The sequence below is a fragment of the Cinclus cinclus genome, chromosome 3 (genome assembly GCF_963662255.1).
Source record: "Cinclus cinclus chromosome 3, bCinCin1.1, whole genome shotgun sequence".
In the NCBI taxonomy this organism is placed as follows: Eukaryota; Metazoa; Chordata; class Aves; order Passeriformes; family Cinclidae; genus Cinclus; species Cinclus cinclus.
In genome coordinates this window covers 101,180,571-101,201,179 of record NC_085048.1, presented here as the reverse complement: position 1 = coordinate 101,201,179, position 20,609 = coordinate 101,180,571, and the positions used below count along the sequence as shown (strand labels likewise).

General features: G+C 37.7%; 1 protein-coding gene across 1 annotated transcript in view; it reads right to left on the bottom strand.

Moving 5' to 3' along the window:
- The window catches only part of MACROD2 (mono-ADP ribosylhydrolase 2), an 869,266-nt gene that overhangs the window by 655,940 nt on the left and 192,717 nt on the right, over nucleotides 1-20,609 (bottom strand). The window lies entirely within an intron of this gene.

Below are 20,609 nucleotides of genomic sequence, written 5' to 3'. Positions count from 1 at the left end.
TTTTGAAAAAATCCAAAAGTCAGCATAGGAATGGGAGGTGAACAAGAGTCAAACTTGGTGCCCAGGTTCTGGTCAGGTACCCTGCCCTCTGCTCTCCAGCAGGAGCTGAGGAAAAACCCCACAGCCAGCCAGGGAAGCACCATGCTCCTGCCCTGCCAGTGGGTCGCACTTACAGAAGAGAAGCAGGACAGAACCTGACCGAAGAGAAAAATACTCTTCCCACAGGATTTCCACTTTTTCTTCCTCAGGGAAGAATCTGCCTTGTGGATGAGACAGACACAAGGCAAAGCTTACAAAACATGAAACAGTGCTTGTGAAGAAAGAGAAGTAAAAAATCCTGTATAAAGGAGATAGAGCTTTCTACTTGCACTACCCAAAACTAAGGGGCTTCAACCAAAGATCAGTTCAACCCTGCTGCACAATTTGTTGCAGCAGATTGTACCTTTGAATCTTGTCAAACACAAGAACTTAAGGAATTCACTGAAAATTCACTTTTACATTGCAATGGGAGAAACAGCATTTATATCCTTAAGAACACATTTTTTGCAGCGGAAAGACTGGCTTACAGCAAACCCAAAGTAGTCATTAGAGTGTGTGCAGAAATTGTGCTATTTTCCTGCATGTTTCAAAGCCAGTGTTTGAATCCAAAACACTCCAGTCCTTCCCAAAGGAATTTTGTAGCAGGTGGTGTTAATAATCCCTGAAACAGGATTCTCTTTGCTGCACCAGCTAAAAGTTCAGGGAAAAGGGATTATGACAAAGACTTCACCTGACCCAGTAATGCCTCTGTCATTTGTCACCTCTCATGTCAGTTTTAGAATAAGCAGGTATAACGTTTCAATTATAATACTGCAGATGTATTACTACACTTGCCAAGGTTGAAGGCTAACATGCTCTGAGCCATTCTCCTGCAGAAAAATATATGGAAATTAGAAAGACCTACAATTCTACAAGGAACTGCCAGTTTCCTGGAAGGCTTTTATAAACCCCTTCTCCTCTGTTTAATCATTATAAAAAAAAATAAAAAATAAAAAAATAGAGAGACAGAAAAAAAGAAAGCATGGTGAGATGGAGGTCAAACCGGAACGTCTCCAGTGAAATATTTGTGTGAGAGTTTTCTGAAGTCACCTTATTGAAAGTAACATTGCCTCTTGTCTTAACATGAATGCTTTCTAGTTTTCATTTATGTTGATTGCTCATGCATTAAAAATGTCTGGGACACCACTGTAATATCACATAAGGAAGAGTTGAAAGATATGAAACCTTTCTAGTATCTAAACCCAATGGTACAGATGCATCAGAGCCATTATTTTGTCATTAAAGTTCTGTCTTGATAATTAATTAAAGACCTTTGGACCTATATAAAACACCGGAGTTATGTAAGTACATAAGAAAAGCATTTCACTATTAAATATGTACTTTTCTAAATTACAATAAAAATAATTTATTTCACATGGGGCATTTACTGGACACATTTTAAATATTCCATACAAATTCTTGGATGATTTTCCATAAATATTTAAGGTGTGGAGGACAAATATATCAGATATTAAACAACATTAATTGGTATTTTTAATTAATTCTAAACTATTAGGTACAGTTTTAGACTTCTTCCATCTTTTAAATGGAACTTTAGCACTTTAAAATGCTATAAGATCAGTATAGTCATATATTTGGAAACAACTTCAAAAGGCGAAATTAGTGTAATAACAGCAAATTTAGAAAATCAGTGCCTAGAGATCTAATTTACAGGGTTTTTGAAAGGAAAACAAAATTTTCACAGTCATCTCAGTTTTCATCTTCTAGTGCTACTGGCCATAACTAGAAACATTAGTCTGAAATACCCTTACTCTCATTTGTCTACAATAACCTGTGAGAAGAACAGATCACCACTCTTACATGTGTCAAAAACCCAAATAAGCATATATTCAGTTTAAATAAGAGTAAAATGACTACAAGGAAGAAGTACACGAATCATATACAGTTGTATAAGATTTTAAAACCCTTAATTCTTTGGCACTTGAGGAAGATGTTTATTTAAAATACTAAGGTATTGCAAAAGTACCTTTTTGTGCTTCAGCTCTTCATAAAAACCCCACTAATGTATCCTACTACTTGTTTTTAGCAGATACTGTACATCAAGACCTGGTCCTCAGTGAGTAAAGCAGAAGCTATTTTACTATAATCAGGCTAGTGTCTCCAAAGAAAACAAGACATTTCAGGAATTTTCCTTCTCAGTCCAAATTACTCCTGCCCACACTCCCAGTGCTTGCAATCTCACAGTCCAATTTCCTGTTCCTCCCACTCCCTTTCACACACACAGAACTATTCTTTCCCCTTCCTTTTCAGCCCATCTCCCTTTGTCGTTCCAGCTCCACTGTTCCTATGAATCCACCTCTCCTCCCACTTGTGCTATTTCCATATTTCTTTAAAAAAACAAAACAAAAAGAAGACCACAAAAAATCCCCCCTTAATAAAGAAAAGGGAAATAACCCTGAAAATCAAATGTCAGTAAAACCAATGAATAACCCTGCAACTGTACCAAGCTCTGCTGATTTGTATGCAACATCAGACTCTGTTATCTCCTGCCTTTTCATTTATTTAGACTATAAAACAAACAAGTTAAGATCAGAGATTTAATTCAGTAAGTCACTTATTTGATTTCTGGGTGCAAAAATGGATGTCTAGAGGAATGTAGGTGGCTTAAGCAACTACTGGAAAAAAAAAGACCCAGAAAAAATCAGGCTTCCATTAAAGAGATGTAAGATCCTTCCTAAATTCATCGTCCTAACAGCATCCTGGCTGCATCAACAAGATTACTTACATCTTGCACTATAACCAGCAGCAACCTGGAGGGCCCTGCAGAGCCTGGTTGCCACGTAACTATCACCTACCATCCAAAGATACATTTATGTCTGGAAAAAGAACTAAGCTTTTCCCATGTTATTGGTTTAACTGGAGTGTGGCTTCCCCTTTATCCTCCTCTCTCTGGCTTTGCTACTTCTGTTCTTCAGGCACTGAGATTAAATGCCTATATATCAAAGGACGATTGCTAAGGAAAACAAAAGTTAGATTACAATCAACACAGAGCTGGAGCCTCAGTGCTTACACTCTTATGGCTGCTATCAAAACAATAAATGCTCCATAGGCCTGAAAGACACATTCAGCCACACGTACTCTTGGCCCTTCATGGGGCAAGTGTCACCAGCCTGCAATGAATAGTGCATATGCACCTGCACAGATCTCAAAATTGGACCTGAAGTTCACATTAATAATGGAGCACTCCAGGTGGTCTACAAGCTGGGGCTGTAATGAGGAACTTTCAGTGACACATTAGTTATCGAATGCTGAGCCAGGTCACTACACATGAATAAAGTCATCTTGCCAGAAAGATGAAAGGGGAATTATTTTTTTCTTTTTAAGAGGGATTACACCAGCCTTCTGTAAAAGGTCTGAAGAAAGACAATGTGCTAAAACAGTTAACTTGATTAGACTGGAACTGAATAAAACACATCAAGAGCTATCAAAGGAACAGAAAATTATTCTGAACTGTATGTGCAACAGTGGCTAAATCCCACATGATGCCCTCTGAATCCCTGCTGACAGCAGACCTCTGAACTGAGATTGCACTGCCTGCAAAAACAGTGGAGGAAATGATGCTGGTCTCACGTGTGGCTTCTGGGGGCACAGGCAGTGTCAGAGGTGACAGCACTAACCCTGGGAACCAGGAGCACCTTTCCTACAGCCTGCTTCTGGTGAGTCACTCCAGAGAGCAGGCTGCCCCCAAGCTCTGTAGGCACAACCTTCATGTAGGGGCATGACAAACACAGGAAGGAAAATCAGGGTCTCCTTCAGGCTGTAAGAAACTGAGCCCCCATTTGACCTGCTTCACAACTGCTCTGTCCCTGGCAAGTAGGAGGGAAATGAAAACACTCTGGGACTTTTGACAGGGAACTTGCTTAGGTCAGAGGATGACAGAGACTATGTAGAGGATCATTCCTACTTCAAAGGGCCTGGGAATTGTGCATTTACTGAATAACAAACATAGAACACAAAACTGATATCCCACGTTGCCCATGCAGCAGGCCTTCACACGGCCCTTCCAGCAAACACCACAGTGGTTCTGACCTGTTTGCTCCTGTACAGCTCATCAAGAACACCCACTTGGTGTTCTCAGCCAAAATAGGGCTTTGCCCTTAAGAATGAATGGCAATAGGAGGGCAGGTCGCGCAAACCTCAGGCATCCTCTTTCATCCCACAAGGAGCAAAGAGAATCAGGATCCAGAAATACCAAGGCTCAGAAGGTCTTAAATTTTACAGGCTTCTAAATCTTCACCCCAGAGCTTTGCCCTGGGGAAAATTAGTTTTAAAGCTTTGTCTTCTGAGAAAAGAAACTCAGGTTATCGTAAGAGGGAGCAGAGGTGTACTGGATTGCCCACTCATCAAATGTATTGCGACTGTGGATGAAATCTGGAAATGGGGAAGGGATGAAAGAAGAGAGTGCGATGGCACCCTAAAATTTGACAACACTGGGTCTGTTCAATGTTCTCTACATATTGTAGTACTGCTGTGGAGCACTAGAACAATACAATTATGCTATAAATCAGGTTCAGACTAGGAAAGCTCTTCATCCATTTCACAGATGGATATAGTACAAGGACATGGAAAAATAGGAATAAAGTCCTGACATTTTGTTAGTACCTGGTCCTTTAATCAAAGACAGGAAAGCTTTTACTGCTTACTACGCTGCTTTTTCATGAAAAAAGGTATTTCAGTGAGATACCCAAAGATATAATAAGAAATACCACCAAAACAGAAAAAATCAGCTAGTTGTTCTTCACATAATTAAAGAACTATGCAGAAAATACATCTAAGTGTTCCTACCAATATGCAAAACTCAAAATCAACAGCATTCAAACATCCTCAGAAAGATTAACATAAATGAGATCACACCAGCTTGAAAAAAAATATAATCCACAAAAATAAATCTATCTACTGCATGACTCTGGAAACTGAATGAAAAGCTCTCCCTGAGAGAAAGCCAGCTCCCAGTCTTATGGAGCTGTTTTAGCTTAATTGTTTTGAGATGTAAACAGTGCAGAGTGACATTTTTCACTTGGGAGAAAAACCAAAACCAAAGAATAAACACAGTTGCTGGATCTGAAGCAAGCTGTTCACTGTCCTGAAATAATATAACTTACTTAGACATGTTTTCATGCTGAGAAGCTGGAGAAGCCAAAGTGCTGCTTAAGGCCCATTTGAGACACTTCGGCACCTAATGAGGCCAGCATAATTTTTGCAAGATAGTGTTATTTTCTTTTTTTCAAAGCATCCCTACATGGAAACTGATAACAGTTTGTGAAATACCACAGACTGTGTGTTATCATCCAAATAAATCACTGTACTTCTGGAGGAAAAAAACAGCTCCTAGAATAGGAATAATGGAAAAATGAATACAAAAGTCAAAAGCATATAGGAACTAAAAGTTGTTATTCCCATCAGTGTCAGGCCTTGTTGCCAGAAAGCATTAATCCTGATAGTAATTTGAAGATCTAATCCTGATACTAATTTGAAGACTTCTATGAATTAATACTATTCTAATATATTTTAATTCATTTTTAATGTAACCTGACCACTAACTCCAGCAAGCTGCTCTCAGAAGTCAAACTTACTATTTTTCATATCACCTGAAACATGATCTTCTGTCGCTAACAGGCTCTTTCTGAAGAAACAGTATGTTAACATACAATACTGTAACCCACTGATGTATAGTTTATTTGTGGTTTTAAAGTTTTCAACCACTTTTCTTTGATGCAATGCATAATCAGTAGTAATTAAAAGCCTACCCTGAAAAATGGAAGCCTCTGAACAAATTTTTTGATAAACCATCAAAGGAGTGGAATTTGAAGTGAAGGCCTGAAGGGTAAAAAACAAACTAAACTTGAAATAACTTAGGTCTCTAATAAACATGGCAGGAGCAGGGGAGATCTCTACTATTAACAGCCCTGGAAAGCTAAATGAAAAGAAAAAATTACTAGACACAGCTTGTTTACCTGGATGTAGAATGAAAACAATGGATGCTGCCTTTATTGCACTAGAATAAATTGGAACTTCTATGTTTCTATACTGAAAATGGTTCAGCTGTAAAATCACACTTCACAGTTCAAGGCAAAATGATCCCACAGGATCCTTAAAGAAAAAGCAGTGCATTTTTGATTCACTACCACTGACTTGTGGTCTATGGTTGGCTTACAATCCTTCTTTGAATGAATCCTTGAAAAGTAACTCAGAGAAGAAGGCGTGCTGGCAGCAGGTTTGAACTCATGGTACATATAAGGCCATACTACTTCTAATAAATGTATACTTGTTCACAAATGCTAAGAAGTGGCAAAATGCTTCTGCAGACAATTTTCTTTCTGTAGTAATGGCAATGTTGCATGGGTATCTTATGCTTTAGAATAAACATGCATCAATCATTTATCTAATTTTTCTATTACACTTAATGCCAAATTTATCTAATTATAGATTACTGATTAATGACTAGAAGCTAGAAAATACAAGCTTTACTTATTTTTACTTAGTAGATTAAAACAATTGCCAATCTGCAAGTGGAAATGTTTACTGCATTTCCTGTTCACTTTATTTAAAAATTAACGTTATAATTTCAAAACCTTTTGAGAGTCAATTGTCTCCAAGCACACCCTTACATCATTACAAAGCTAAGATCCTTGAGCTTTAAAAATAATACTGCTGAAAACTCTTTCAAAATGTTTGAACAAGCATTGATGAAATGGTAGCATAAAGTTCACAGAGGCAGGCTGGCAGTCGCAGAAGCAGTTTTACCAGTGTTCCATGAAATTCAGCTTCAGACAACAGACCCCTACATAGTTCAGACTTTTTCAAACAGACAGGAGCAGGACTGTTGGGGAGTGTGGCAAGTCTGCCAATCCTCAAAATCAACAGGATAGCTGGGAAAGGGAGTCTGAACTATTGCAACACCTGAAACCAAAACTGTAGAGTTCATAAATGGCTCTGAACACATATAAACTAAGAGTAATATAGGTTTTCAGTCCTCATTAGTTTTTCCTATGTATATCAATCAGAAATGCTACTACAACACCTTGGAGCAATCAAATACTGTAAGCACTTTTTTCACTGGAAACTGAAGATACAGAAAAAAAATCTTGCATAGCACAAAGATAAAAGACTTCCTTCTGAATTCAGCTACTATTAACACTTGCACCTGGTGGTTACATAATTAAATAGAGAAAACAACAATTGTACCCTAAGAGAAACTTAATTAGATTAGGCATGTAGTAACAAATGCAAAATTACCATCATTAGTATGTCAGTGTACTACAAATGGAACTGCTTAAATGCCAAGCCCACAGCTCCCATTTCTGATTTATTCCCACAGATGAGGAGGAGCCAGTGATTTGCTCCCTTTTGTACTTTCAGGACAACTGCATCTAGGTGAAATTTACCCAAACAGGAGCAGGCAGGAGTACTGCTGGCATCCCTCTCCCCAGAAATTCAGGTGCACTGTTGTTGACAGATGTTTTGTGCTACAAAAGCAAAACCAGATCGGGCAGTGTGGAACAAACTAATGAGTTTGCAAAGTTCCTGTGTGTCCTGATCCTTTCACCTGCTTTGCTCACAGATGAGGCACTGAATGATACAACAGCTTCTCCTCCAGCTGAAAGCAAAAGGAATCACTTAATTTCAGCCTCAAAGCTGTACCAACAACCAAAAAAATATAAATTAAGATTTTAGGGAAAATGTTTAAATGGCACAATGGTATACATAGTGATGAACTTGAAAAGACTGTCTATGGAAGATGCAAAGTAAGAATCAAGAAGACAAGGAGGAGCTCAAGAATGCTCCACCAAGAGTGACCTAAGCAAAAGTGATATTGCCCAAACGAGTCTTGCTTTCCACAGATTATATACAGAATTTTTTAAATAGCTGGAGTATCCTTTCCCAGACCTGCTAAAGATCAGCAGGTGTGACCCCCATGTGCAGAGTCACATGAGGAAAAGGAATGATCCCCACAGTTATAATCAAATAAGTATTTTTCCAATTGTCTTCTACTATATTAGGGGAAACTGTACTTATAAACCTTCAGATCCCTACACCATGACAGGTCAGATTCAGTACGACCAAAGACAATCATGGATGTCACAAACTTGTGATCCCAAAGGTTCTATTCCACATCAAATGGACACATCACTGCAAGTTTGTAGCTCTCTAAATGCCAAGATACTCCAATTTGTCAGGAATTACTGTCAGCTCAAAATGGGTATTTAAATGCTTTGTACATTTAATCAGCTTTCCTCAATTACTATACTACAAATACTCCCTGAGTTTTAGGGCATTAATTTGCCCAAAAAAGCTCTTGGGGACCACAGCATCTTTCCTGGATAGTTCATGCCTAGAAAATAATTTAAACACTACCATTGGAATTGTCAAGCCAAACAAGTCTTGCTCACAGTTGTCTCCCCTGGCATGACAGATTTTTAACTAAATCTAGCACCTAAAGCTACATATTATTTAAACAGCTTTTTGGTAAGAGCTCCAGAGGAGACCTGATCCAACTTGTTCAATAAGAACTATTAGCATTTAAATAACATAAATGAGAAAAACACCTGACTAAGAGCTCAGGTTGTTTTTAGAAAAGTACAGCCATATCCTTATCCTTGATGGCAAACCTGTCATCGGGTTAGTGTGAACTCTGCCATACTTGTGCTGCAATACTAAAATTTGCAATTTCTCCTGGTAAAAAACCTTCCCCTTATTAAGAAAACACAGAGAAGCACTAGACAAAATTGTGGTCTGACATTAAATTTTACCATGTAGTTAAGAAATAAAAACTTAAAAATGAAAGAAAGAAGTCTGGTTTATGACCCTTTTTAAGGAAAATCAAGGTATTATGGGGTATAGATAAGATTATTTCTGGAGAAATCTACAGATACATAAGGTTACCCACCTCTGCAGCCATGAAATATATTTTTCCTAAATAAATAAGGAACTATGGCAACCAAGGGTATCATGGCCTCACATATGCTGTAATAATAAGACATAATGAAGGGTCTTCTGGGACCTCTCCCACTACTTCTAAAATTTTATAGCATGCAATTTGGGAAGTAATTTTGAAAAAGAGAGAATCCTATTTAATATTTGATGTCCATTGGTACTTCTTTCCTTTATAATCAAACAATTTTCTGTAAACATCCACATTCTTTATGTTGAAAAAAATCAACTGCACCTGCTGAATCAAGTCTCAAAGGGAAAGATGATATCATGTGAACTTTACAGTATTTGCTTAGTATATCTTATTTGCAGATACAATCTTATTTGAATAATCACATGTTTGCAATTTTCCAGTTCCAGTTGAAAAACTGACTTGTCATCAGAAAAGATTTCCTTCAAAACTCACACTCTACTGTTATATGTACCTGGTGTTATAAAGAATAGCCCTTCTTTTGAGACTCATTCCACCAGTTATCTACGTATAAACTTATATGTATAAGAACTCGTCTTACTTCATGGTGAGGACATGTGACTTTTCCTTGCTGTAAAATGTGACTTGAAATAATTTTCTCATTAATCTTCCAATTTGTTTTCCAGCTGCCATTTCAAGGGAAAAGTGTTCTGCTGCATCTTTTCTTCCCTGCAAGGGCAGGCAGCCCTGCCTGCAGCTCTAATTGCTTGCAAGCCCAGAGAAGGGGTGAAATTCCACCGCAGCTGGGTTATATCTGGACTGAACAGAGGCCCCACCCTTGGACAAATAATCCCCATGGAGAAATTACTGTCCGGTCATCAAGGATGAAGAAATACAAAGAAGGTAGTAGCACCAAGGGTTTTATCCTTTTACAGCGACAATACCACCTTCATTCCTAAAAAGCCATAGAACAGCAGAGTGCCCACTGTGGTACAGCTGCACTGGATTAAACATTTCAAATCAAAATTCTGATGAGAAGATAAACAAAGATGACAACCACAACTGTAGGCTTTCACAAACTTTTCCTTCATTTGCAGCAGCTCTGAAATTGGCAGTTCTCTTTCATTTGCCTGAGTAATGAATTCATTTGGCTTAAGAACTTATTGCCTGCTCAGAACACTTTTCCCTTCATCCCAGCACAAACCGGTAAAAGGAAGAAGCGCCGCTACCTGCATTTAGAGGCCGATGATACGACTGAAGATGAGACAGACTGGTAAATAAAGCTGTGATTAGGACATGGCATACGAATAAAGCTGGCAATGAAAGAGCACAGTCACACAAATTCAAAGACAGAGAATCTGGGAAATCGACCTTGGACTAAAACTAAACCATTTCCCAGTAAAGAAACTGGATGGTGAGCCAGGAGCAGAGAGGAACTGTGACTGGCTAGACATGGAGACTTGTTTTTGGAAGTGAACATTAAGGTAAAAAGTTCGAAAGGGGACACTCACTTCCTGCACCCCAAGTGTTTGAGAACACAGCCTTACATTACCATCATAATGGTAGTACTGGCCCAGAAACAGAGGAAGTTATCACTCATCTCTTCCTCTCCATACTTGTTTCCACACCCATCACTCCTCTCTCAATCAGCTCTCTGCTCCTTAATCACATCAAAGCACCTTTTTAAGACCACAGTTTGAAATTGTCTAAGTAAAAATGCTCCCTAAACCCAATTCCTTTTTAATAGGTAAATTTAGGCCTGCAGTCTTCTGAATGGATGAGAATAAGGGGGCAGTAAACTGTAAAAAGCAGGTAGTGGGACTAGGAACAAGAAGGAGAGAAGAAGGTGGGAATCTCAAGGTTACATTTCAATGATGATTTATAATCTGGTGTTAAATTCAAAACTGATACACAAGTTCCAGTTTGAAGAATCGCTTGGAATTTATCAGACCTACTTTTTGAAACAAAAGGACTTCCGTTCTTCAAATAAATGCTGTATACCTTCGGCATTAAAATTAGAATTCTGATGTTCATCTCTGGGTTTGTGATTTTTCCTTCTTTTTCTTCTTTTGATAGCACCATTATTTAGGGCAAGAAAAACTACCTATGAAATCTTCAATTTACCTATCAAATCACATACCAAACTGGTAAGTACCATAACAAATACTGATGTGCAGACCAGACTTGAAGTATTCAACAAGTAAACCCTGGGTTTGCTTTGAGCAAGGAGGATGACTGAGATGATGTTCCAGCTGGAAGGACAGTGAAGTTGTACAGTTAGAGGCAATATCATATACATACATACACACAAGCATAGAGACTGTGAGCCTCCAGGCAACTTGAATTTTGGCACTTCCTAATTTTAAGTACTTGGATTTGCACCTTAATAACATTCTTTTAACATTGTGTGCATGTAATAGGCTCACAGATCACTCAGCCAAGACATAATTGATTTAATCAACCACATTTGTGAATTATTTGGGAAGCTTACCCCAGTTTGCTAAGTTGCAGCCCTGCCCAATAAAAATTAAAGCAGATGCCTCTGTGAAGCCCAGAGAAACAAGCTGATAATGTAAAAGGAACAGACTGAACTGTAACAGAAGTGTGACAAAAAATATTTTGTTCTTTGCTACTGTGTATGTAGCCAAAACTACAACACTACAGGTCTGTCAGTCCAAATGGCAAAAACATAATTTTAAAAAGAAAATCAGCTTTAAAACAAACTTGAATTATAAACCCTACACATTATGATGCATTTTCAGAAAATTCCAGTAAAAAATATGTAAATTAGGTGATTTTGTAAGGAAAAAACCCTCCAACTATTCTACAAATAATCACAAGATAGCATTTTTTTGTAGGAGAATCATTGAAATTCTTCAGCTGTTGAAAGAGGCTGGATTTGATTGATAATAAAATTTGGTATTTTTTTCATCCAAAATACTTCTTTTTATCATCAAATATTTTAAAACAACTTTTTATTAGTACTATACAAACTAAAATTAGAACAGTATTTCTCTAACATAATGAAAAAAAGGCCCAATAAGAACAGAGAATTCTGTGAATTTAAAATTATTAACGGTAGTAGCCTCAAATACATCACATTTGTTCTATATACAGATTTTCTCCCCTTAGTGTAGAACTGTTTATCTAGCAGTACTTATTTCCAGTTGGTAGTCCTGCCATTCCCTTAGAGAATTTGCTGTATCACCAATTAAGGTCTAATTGTCAGAAAGTTGCTCTCAGCAAAGCATGTTTTCCCTTCCTCCAAACATTATCCTGTTTTTACCAATAACATTCATACAAAAATTAAAATTCCTCTTCCTTCTAAATGGGAATCAAAATTTCTACCTGCAAAACTGATTTAAGTTTTTCCATTTTTGTTTTGCCTTCAGGGATGTGATTTTAACTCTTTTCTATATGGACCTTTTGCAAAACATACAGTTCCCTAGTCACATTTTCCAGCTGGAAAGTGGAGAAAACATTACTTCTCTCTTCACAAAGTAATTAGGTCTGTGGAGTATTTTGACTGTGTGATAATAATGCTCACAGAAATGAGGTTTACCATGTGTTTTCCTTCATGTCCATGCCATCTTCAGCAGTTACCAGCCCTGGCCACTTCACATCTCAGGTTACTGTTTCCCCACTACATTTGGTTTTAAAAATGAAATCCAAATTGTTGCTACAAAATCATTCAGGCTAAACTTGAAGCCCTAGAAAGGGAAGGGAGATGTTTATTTGTTTCTTAAATCACAGGAGCTGTCTACTTGGTAGTCTTCTATATGTCATTAGAATGAAAATTAGCAACTCTAAGATGCATTGCCACCCAATATTATTAATTCAAAAAGATGAGAAACTGCAAAGATAGACTTGTACATGCAGGTCTTCCACTAATGTTTCTCAAAAAGCAGTTCCACAGATGTAAGAGTTTTAATCCTTCATTACCAATCATACATTTCATTTTCTGTATTATGCCACAAGTTCATTCCACTTCACACTGATACAGGGTTCTTAAAGCTGGAAGGAAGAAAAGCACACTGAAAACAAAGGAGGACAGATTTTTTTCCTATACTCAACTACCTAGACATCTACTCTGCTGGAGATTTTCCTGGCTCTTGAAAAGCTACATGCTATAAAATCTGTAAGCACTTTGCTTAGAAGAAAGAACTTTGGAAAAACGTGATCAGGAAAGAACGACTCATAAATGAGTAGTGAAGCTCTGCAAAAAGAGCAGAAAATTTGAAATAGAAGGTGAGAGGTGAATGCAGACCTGATTTCATATTCCTTCATTCTTTGCAGCAAGGGGAGAGTTGCAAACTCTTTCTGTAATGTCTGTAATTTCAATACTTGGGTTTTCCTTGGCTCTGTAGTTTAATCCTGGGTTTTATTAAAAATTGTCTTTGAAAACATAGTGACTAGAAAGTAATTGCTTTCATTAAAAGAAAGAAGAAACTATTGTAAATTCTTTTCATTACAGGAGGTGGGGAATTAAGGATGATAATCTCCAATCTGTGTACATCAGCAGATAGCAGTACAGTGATCTTCTCCCTTCTTCTGGGAGGTGTGAGTGTTATGTGATGTCCATATTCTCCTTTTATTGGATATGAAAATTTCAAAAGAACAACCAACAAGAACAAGCAAACAGCTGGTGCCATTTTTCTATGCCTTCATGCTCACACATTTGTATACACATTTGATGTAGAAATTAATGAGCTTGGGGCTTAGAGATACTTTTAAGAAACACTCTACTGATTAAGGACTTTGTTTTGTATTTAGGCATACCAGCATGAAAGCTTCAGTAAATGGGTTGATATTCAAAAGTGCTCCTATATCTACAAGTCAAGTACCTCCATCACTCCTTTATGTCACTTCTATTTCTTTTAATAACCCCCTGTAAAACCAATTAAAACAATTTTAAATGTTTTAAATTGCATTTTGAATTTTCCTCCTATTGTAGCCTGGTCATCCTACAGGACCTCCTTTCCTGGTTCTCCTCAGGACCAGGAAAATAGCTCTAGATCTTATCTCTGAATAATAGATTTAAAAACATCACCACCCACTGTTTGAGCCTAACAAAACATGTCTTTCCTGCCGTGTCTGCTTCATTCTTACCTTAGCAAAAGGGACACTGTTGAGATTGTTCAGCATGAAACGGAACACCTTTGACAGATGTCCCAATTTACAGATTTTTTTTTTCTTTGAGGAAACCAACAGAATGCCTAATTTTAAAAACCACCTTCTGTGGACTAGCATGTATATGCACTCAAATACCCAACTTTGTTCTCACTGCAATACGCAGAGATGTGCACCACTTCCGATACTCCCAGCCTGGTTTTCCTTGGCTGCTGTGCCCTTCATCTTCAGCTATGGGAACGGAGCCTGAAAAGAAGGTTCCTAAGATGACTGAGCAGCACCTTGTGAAATGAAAAAATTGTGTTTTCTGCATGCAAGACACGTGAGACATACGTGTATTTGTCTGAATGGGGAAAACGTGTTGACACTTTTAGACCACGCTGCATTGACATAATGAACGGACTGAATTACCTCATACATCAGGTGGTATCTGTTAAATGACAGGAAGGTTTGTCATCTGTCTCCCAGATCTGCATCTCTGTCCCCCAAAGATGAAACAGAAAAAAGAAAAGAAATACATTCCTTACATAACCACCTCCCTTTTCACCTTTAATTTCTATCAAGAGTGCCTCAGATCTTCAATGACCATGAACTAAAGGTCCCAGTCTAAAAAAATTAATGTCCTATTTTATGCATCTATTTACGTACACACATGCTAAATCTGACTTTATGAAGCAATGTCAAGATCAAGTGAAAAACATATACAGTGACACGCATATATACATATATATATATGTATACGGAAGTCAAGTACAGACAGAGAGCAGAAAGTGTGTATGTTCATGCTTTACTTGTGCATACATAACACTGTAATTACCCCATTATGAAATTAAACAAAATGAGAAAAGTTAGTGCAATGGTCTGAGACAGAAAGAGACGTCATAACTAAGTGTGAGTTCAGACTGTTGTGGACTCACTACTTCCTAATGTCCAATTCAGGCAACAGCAATATTAATTAATATTATTATTGCAACAGCAATATTAAAAGGCTGAGGACAGCAGTTGAGTATGACTGGATAGATTAAGTCTTAGATGATTTTCATGAAACAGACAGTCATGTGTCTGTATCACCAGCTGGAACAGGAGCATCGCTTTAAAGAATCACAGGCTGAACATGTATTTTAAAAAAAACAAATCAGAAGAACCCAAACTGATCGCGTACCTGTATCAATTCCTGTAAGTAGCAAAACAATTTATTTATTTTTAACTAACTGCTCGGAAAGAGTAATTAACAGGATACAATTAGGCAACAACTGAGAAATACTTAAAATCAATCCAGAGACTTCCTGTTTATGATTATTATCCATAAGATTATATAAAAAGACTGGAGAAAGGAAGCTGCCACTCTATTTAGCAAAAGAGAAAAATATATAGATCATATTTTAACAAAACAAAAAAGAAACTAGAGCACACAATTGAAATACAACCACAGCAGCTTATATTAAGGGTCCTTTGAAAAAAACTCTGCTTATTTATTTATAGAGTTTTCATCATTATATCTCTAGATGAAATGAGAAAATCCACTATTTTTTTTTAAAGCTGAATTTAAACTCCAGTGCAGGAGGCAAAACGGAGAGAAGGAGGGAAGGAGGGAAGGAGGGAAAAGAGCAAGCTTTTAAGAATAACTGACCTGTAAAGATAAAGCTAGCTTGCTTCCATAGGAAGTTTGAATAAATTCTATAAGAGATATTAAATTACTGAGAAATCTATTTGCTTTGATCTGATACAATAAAAAGCTCATGAATAACAAGATTCTGGGTTGAACCAAACATCTCGAAAAGGTTACAGTCTACCCCGAGCTACTGGCCTACCAATGGAACTATTACAGCTGTGCAGGAAAAAAATCCCCATAAATATTAACATTTTAATTGGCTGATGCACTGTCACAGTGGGGGAACTTGTGGATACAGCCCTCTCAAACCCACTCTGTTTACAGAGATGAAAAAGAACAGCATGCAAATAGAAAAAGGAGATAAAACACTTTAACAACCCTACAGAATTGCAGCAGCAATGTTGTAGCAAAAAGGGATTAATTAGCAACAAAGGCAAATGGCCATTTGCCTTAAATTATCAGTTCTTCTCCTGGTCATTATTCACCGGGAAAATCTTTGTACCTTCATAGCCATTATCTACATACCTAGGCTATGACGATGCAGTTTACAAAGCAACTGAAAGTTTTTGAAGATAGCTGATATCCCAGATGAAGCACATTTGTTCTATGGAGCCATGTGTTGTGAGCGCACCCCAATCTGACAAATGCATTTGACGTGATACAAGAACATGCCAGCAGACTGACATAAAAAAATACAAAATAATAACGCTTATTTTCTTGATGAAAGAATCCTGTCAGTGCTCCTTTCCCAAATTCTTTCTTCTCCCTCTCACGGCATGCATTTCATGTTATGCACACATCATGCACAAATCTGAACTTTGGATTTAAACCCCTGCTTCACTTGCATTTAAATTATGTAAATATCAAACCCAAGTCCTGTGAAATCCAAATCAGAGCATCAAGTTCCTGGTTTAGGACAAAACAGGCTTGTCTTCTTCCTGTTACACATTTTGAATGGGCGAGTGCAGGGTAAGTCTGGCATTTAAAGTCCTCTGCTGTTATACATATGGCTATAGGGTGCTCTGCAACTTGTCTCATTTCTCCCTCCAATTTTCTCTTGTACAACTTTCAGTTCTCAGTGTCATTAATATTCATTTGGTAAACTGATGTAAAGTTACTATTAAGAAAGTGCAAAACTTCCTTCCTTTTTTTTTTTTTTTTTTTTTTTTTTTTTTTTTTTTTTTTTGCTAGAGATTTAACTATCAGAACATGGCTGGACATGGCAAGTAATATACTTAAGTCACAGCCGTGAGAACAAAAATTTATCCCTGGCTAAGGGGGGAGAGATGTTGAGATATTTGTGTCAGCTGTTCCTTCCTGATACTACTGACTGGATAATCACTGGATTTTTTAGCTCATTAGATGACAATTAACTGACAAATAGACAGGGTGGCTGGCAAACAGCAATTGACACAATTGAAGGGACACAACTCCAAGATAAAAGTCAGCCTGTGGTAGTTTATTTCAGGAGAAAACACTTTTTTTGTTGTTCATTATTATAACATAATGTAGATATAAAAGCAGCAAATCCCATGTTCAAAATGGAGTCTACGCAACAAACTATAGACAAAACCAACTCCCTACTACAATCACAAGTTCCCCATGCCATAAGAACTGCTTAAAACTCTGCTTACAAACTGTATCTTGGCAGAGCAGACCGGTAGGTCTGGTCTACATTTAAGATATGCTAAAATACTTATGGCTATAAGGGAATTAATTTTTTTCTGTGCTTACAAAGGCCCTAGGAAAAAAAATAGAGATGGAGAGAAACAGAAAAGCGGACAGATCTTCCGGGGCAACCAACTTAAACTGGATCTAAATTATGCTTTCCAAGAGACTGCAAATAATACCTGTCCTCTCTTTGAGTTTGTAACAACAGTATTGCTACTTTTAATTACATTGCTGAAAGAAACTATGCTTGTAATAGGACACACTAAAAAGTGGTATCTCCAAATTCTAGCCTCGGAAACGAAATCTTATGGGGGTAAAAAAAAAAAAAAAGTCCAAAATTAAATATACCCTCAATTTAAAGTCATAGAAATCAAGCCAATGCAGAAATCAGCATGCAACAAAAACATGATTACAGTCAGTAAATCAAGTACAGGAAAAATGAACCATGAGGAAAATAACTGAATACTAGGCGGGAACAGCAGCACACAATACCCAAAAAAATCCCCAGACACTACCCAAAGCCATAAGGGAGGGCAAACTTCAGCTCTTGCTCACTTTGCTTGAATAAAGTGCATAAAATCATATGCCTTAATTCCTTGATACAAATGTGAAAGAATGAAAAAAAAAAAAAGATTGCCATGCAAAATAGGACACTCTGACTTCTGAAGTCAAAATTCATGACACATTTTTAAAAGAGCTTATTTTTTCTCAAAATACAAAGTGTTTTTCTTCACTCTCTCCAAATGCAGATAATTTTTAAAATAGTTTTCACCTTTGCAGTGTTGAACATAATGGGACGAATAATACATGATGCACAAATAAGTTATAATGCTCCATGTAGGTTATTAGCCGTGAGATGCTGAATGTGTGATAAATCTAGATCTGAAAGTGAAATATGCCTCCTAATTAAAAATCAATTATTAAAAACAGTACAGAATGAAAAAGAAAAAAGGCTCACTCACCAAACTCATAATGAAATCCTGGAAACTTCAGAGTTATTTGAAAAGCAGAAAGAAACCTTCAACATCTATATTTAACTAAAGACTCCATTGTGGGTTTCTTTATGATTAAACAGTTCTGTGAAAAATTGTTTTGGGTATCTTTTGTGCTTTTATCTCTTCATTCCAAATAGTCATGAAAATTAACTGATGGCATTTAAACGAGGAATGCAAGGACAAACCATTGCTCTGGCTCTGGGAAATCACAGTACAGGGAGGGATGCCCTGATGTGGCCCTGAGGTGATGCAGGGATGATAAGCAGCCCCCCAAAACCACCAGCCCCTGAACTTGCAAGCAACTGCATTATATGTTCACCCACAACGTTGCCCACTGGGTTTCTTAGCAGGTCTCTTCTGGAAAATGGTTTTAACACTCAGAGAAAGTAATCTGCAAACATTAGATCAGGATGGGCAAATAACTATTCCAAATTAATTTCTGTTTAGTTCTGAAAATATTTCAAACAAAGAACAGCTCAAAAGAAGCTCAAAATCATAACACCTGTTGCATAAGCTTGGACAAACGGAAATTTCCAGTTTTCATTTTCTGTAAAACTAAGACATATATATTCATACCTCCAGCAGTGACAGAGAGATTAAATTAACAAGCACTATCGAGGAGATCTGAATCCAATTATTGGAAAAACTACACTGGTATTATGCATTATCATAAATATTCAGCATCTGCAATCAAAAGAAGGCTTTGGTGTTTACGTATATAATAAAGTTTTAATAATTCACTATCAATATTTAACACAGAGTTCTACCATCTCTTTTTTCTGGATAAAAGAAAAAATACACCTAGAATGTAAAATGCACAACCATTCCACTGGGAACAAAAACATTCTTTCTACAGAGAAATACCTGTGGAGAGTACCAAGTTATTTTTCCAGAAGCCAGAAGCTCCAGGCTCCCTCTGTCCTTGGTAGGTGGGTGGCTGGCCAAGACTGCTCCATCTCGTGTACCCCTGAGCAGGATCCAGCCTGCAGACCCCACACACTTTCCCCTTCTCCAAAACATGCACCCTATGGTGCCTGTCCAAAATCTAGAGTGCTTCAGCAATGAAATTCTCAGGATTTTTGTTCACAAAATGTGGAAACCCCAAGCAAGTGTTCTCTGAGGACATCAATGCTCTACCCATGGGCACAAATGCAGCCTCTTAGCCATGAGCAGTCACCCTCTAAGCCATAAAAATGCCAGATTTGGTATTTTACCTGTACCACAAGCAAGAGGTTACATTGTTCTCCTTGCACCAGAGATCAAAGCATGTGGCATTGGGGTTCTGGCCATGGGGGCAGCAGCAGCCCATGCCTGGAGGAGCCCACTGCATACCCAAATCCAACCTCCCACAGCAGCTTCTTCCCTACAGCCCCGAAGACACTGATTTTAAAAATGGCAGTAAAAGCCCCAAAAGACGTCAGGGCAGGAGGGAAGGAGGAAGGGAGTAAAGGAGGAGAAAAAGAAGAGAATGGGCAGAAGCACCTTGGGCTACCATCACCTCAGCCTGCCATGAGGGGAGAGAACATATTTTTAATTGCCACTTTTAACACATAAAATACAGAGAAAATCCCAACTTGACCCACAGCACACGCTCATCCCATCTGCTGCAGAGGGAGAGCCACATTATCAAGGGCCACACTGAACAGACATCAACTTCTGAAGTACAGTCCAGCTGAATAAATAACTTGGAAAGTTAATAGCCAAATCCTTTCAGCAGCAGCAGCAGTGCTCTGGGAACCTGATTGGAATTTGAGCATTTGCATTGATTTATATTTTTTTCTCAGTGTTACCAGCTGGGAGCAAGTGCTGGAGAGGAGGCACAGGAACAGCTCTGCAGAAACAGGAACGGCTAGCGAAGGATTACCTACTAAAGGATTATCTTTTAAACAAAGAAAAATTTGGTATACTGAAAACAACTAACTCAAATCAAAAGAAAGATTAATCCAACAGGATTAACAGGTAAGGCTACCCTGTACTTTAATGTCCAGACACACAGCTGAAGAACATGAATGATTTTATTTAGATGGTTTTATATAGTTGTCAAACACCTTTTCATAGTCCAAAATAAGAGCTGCCTGTTCAGTTAAAACAAAAGCTTTGACGACTTATCCTGCAGCCTCACAAGCAACAGAGATCTCCTGCCTTTTTACAGAGCCCTTGCCTTTATCTTTATATATGTAAGCTCTGATCATAGAGTTCTTTTAACTCCTGCCAGGAAGGAAGATTGGTTGCTGCTTGTACCACTCCTGCACTGTGAAAT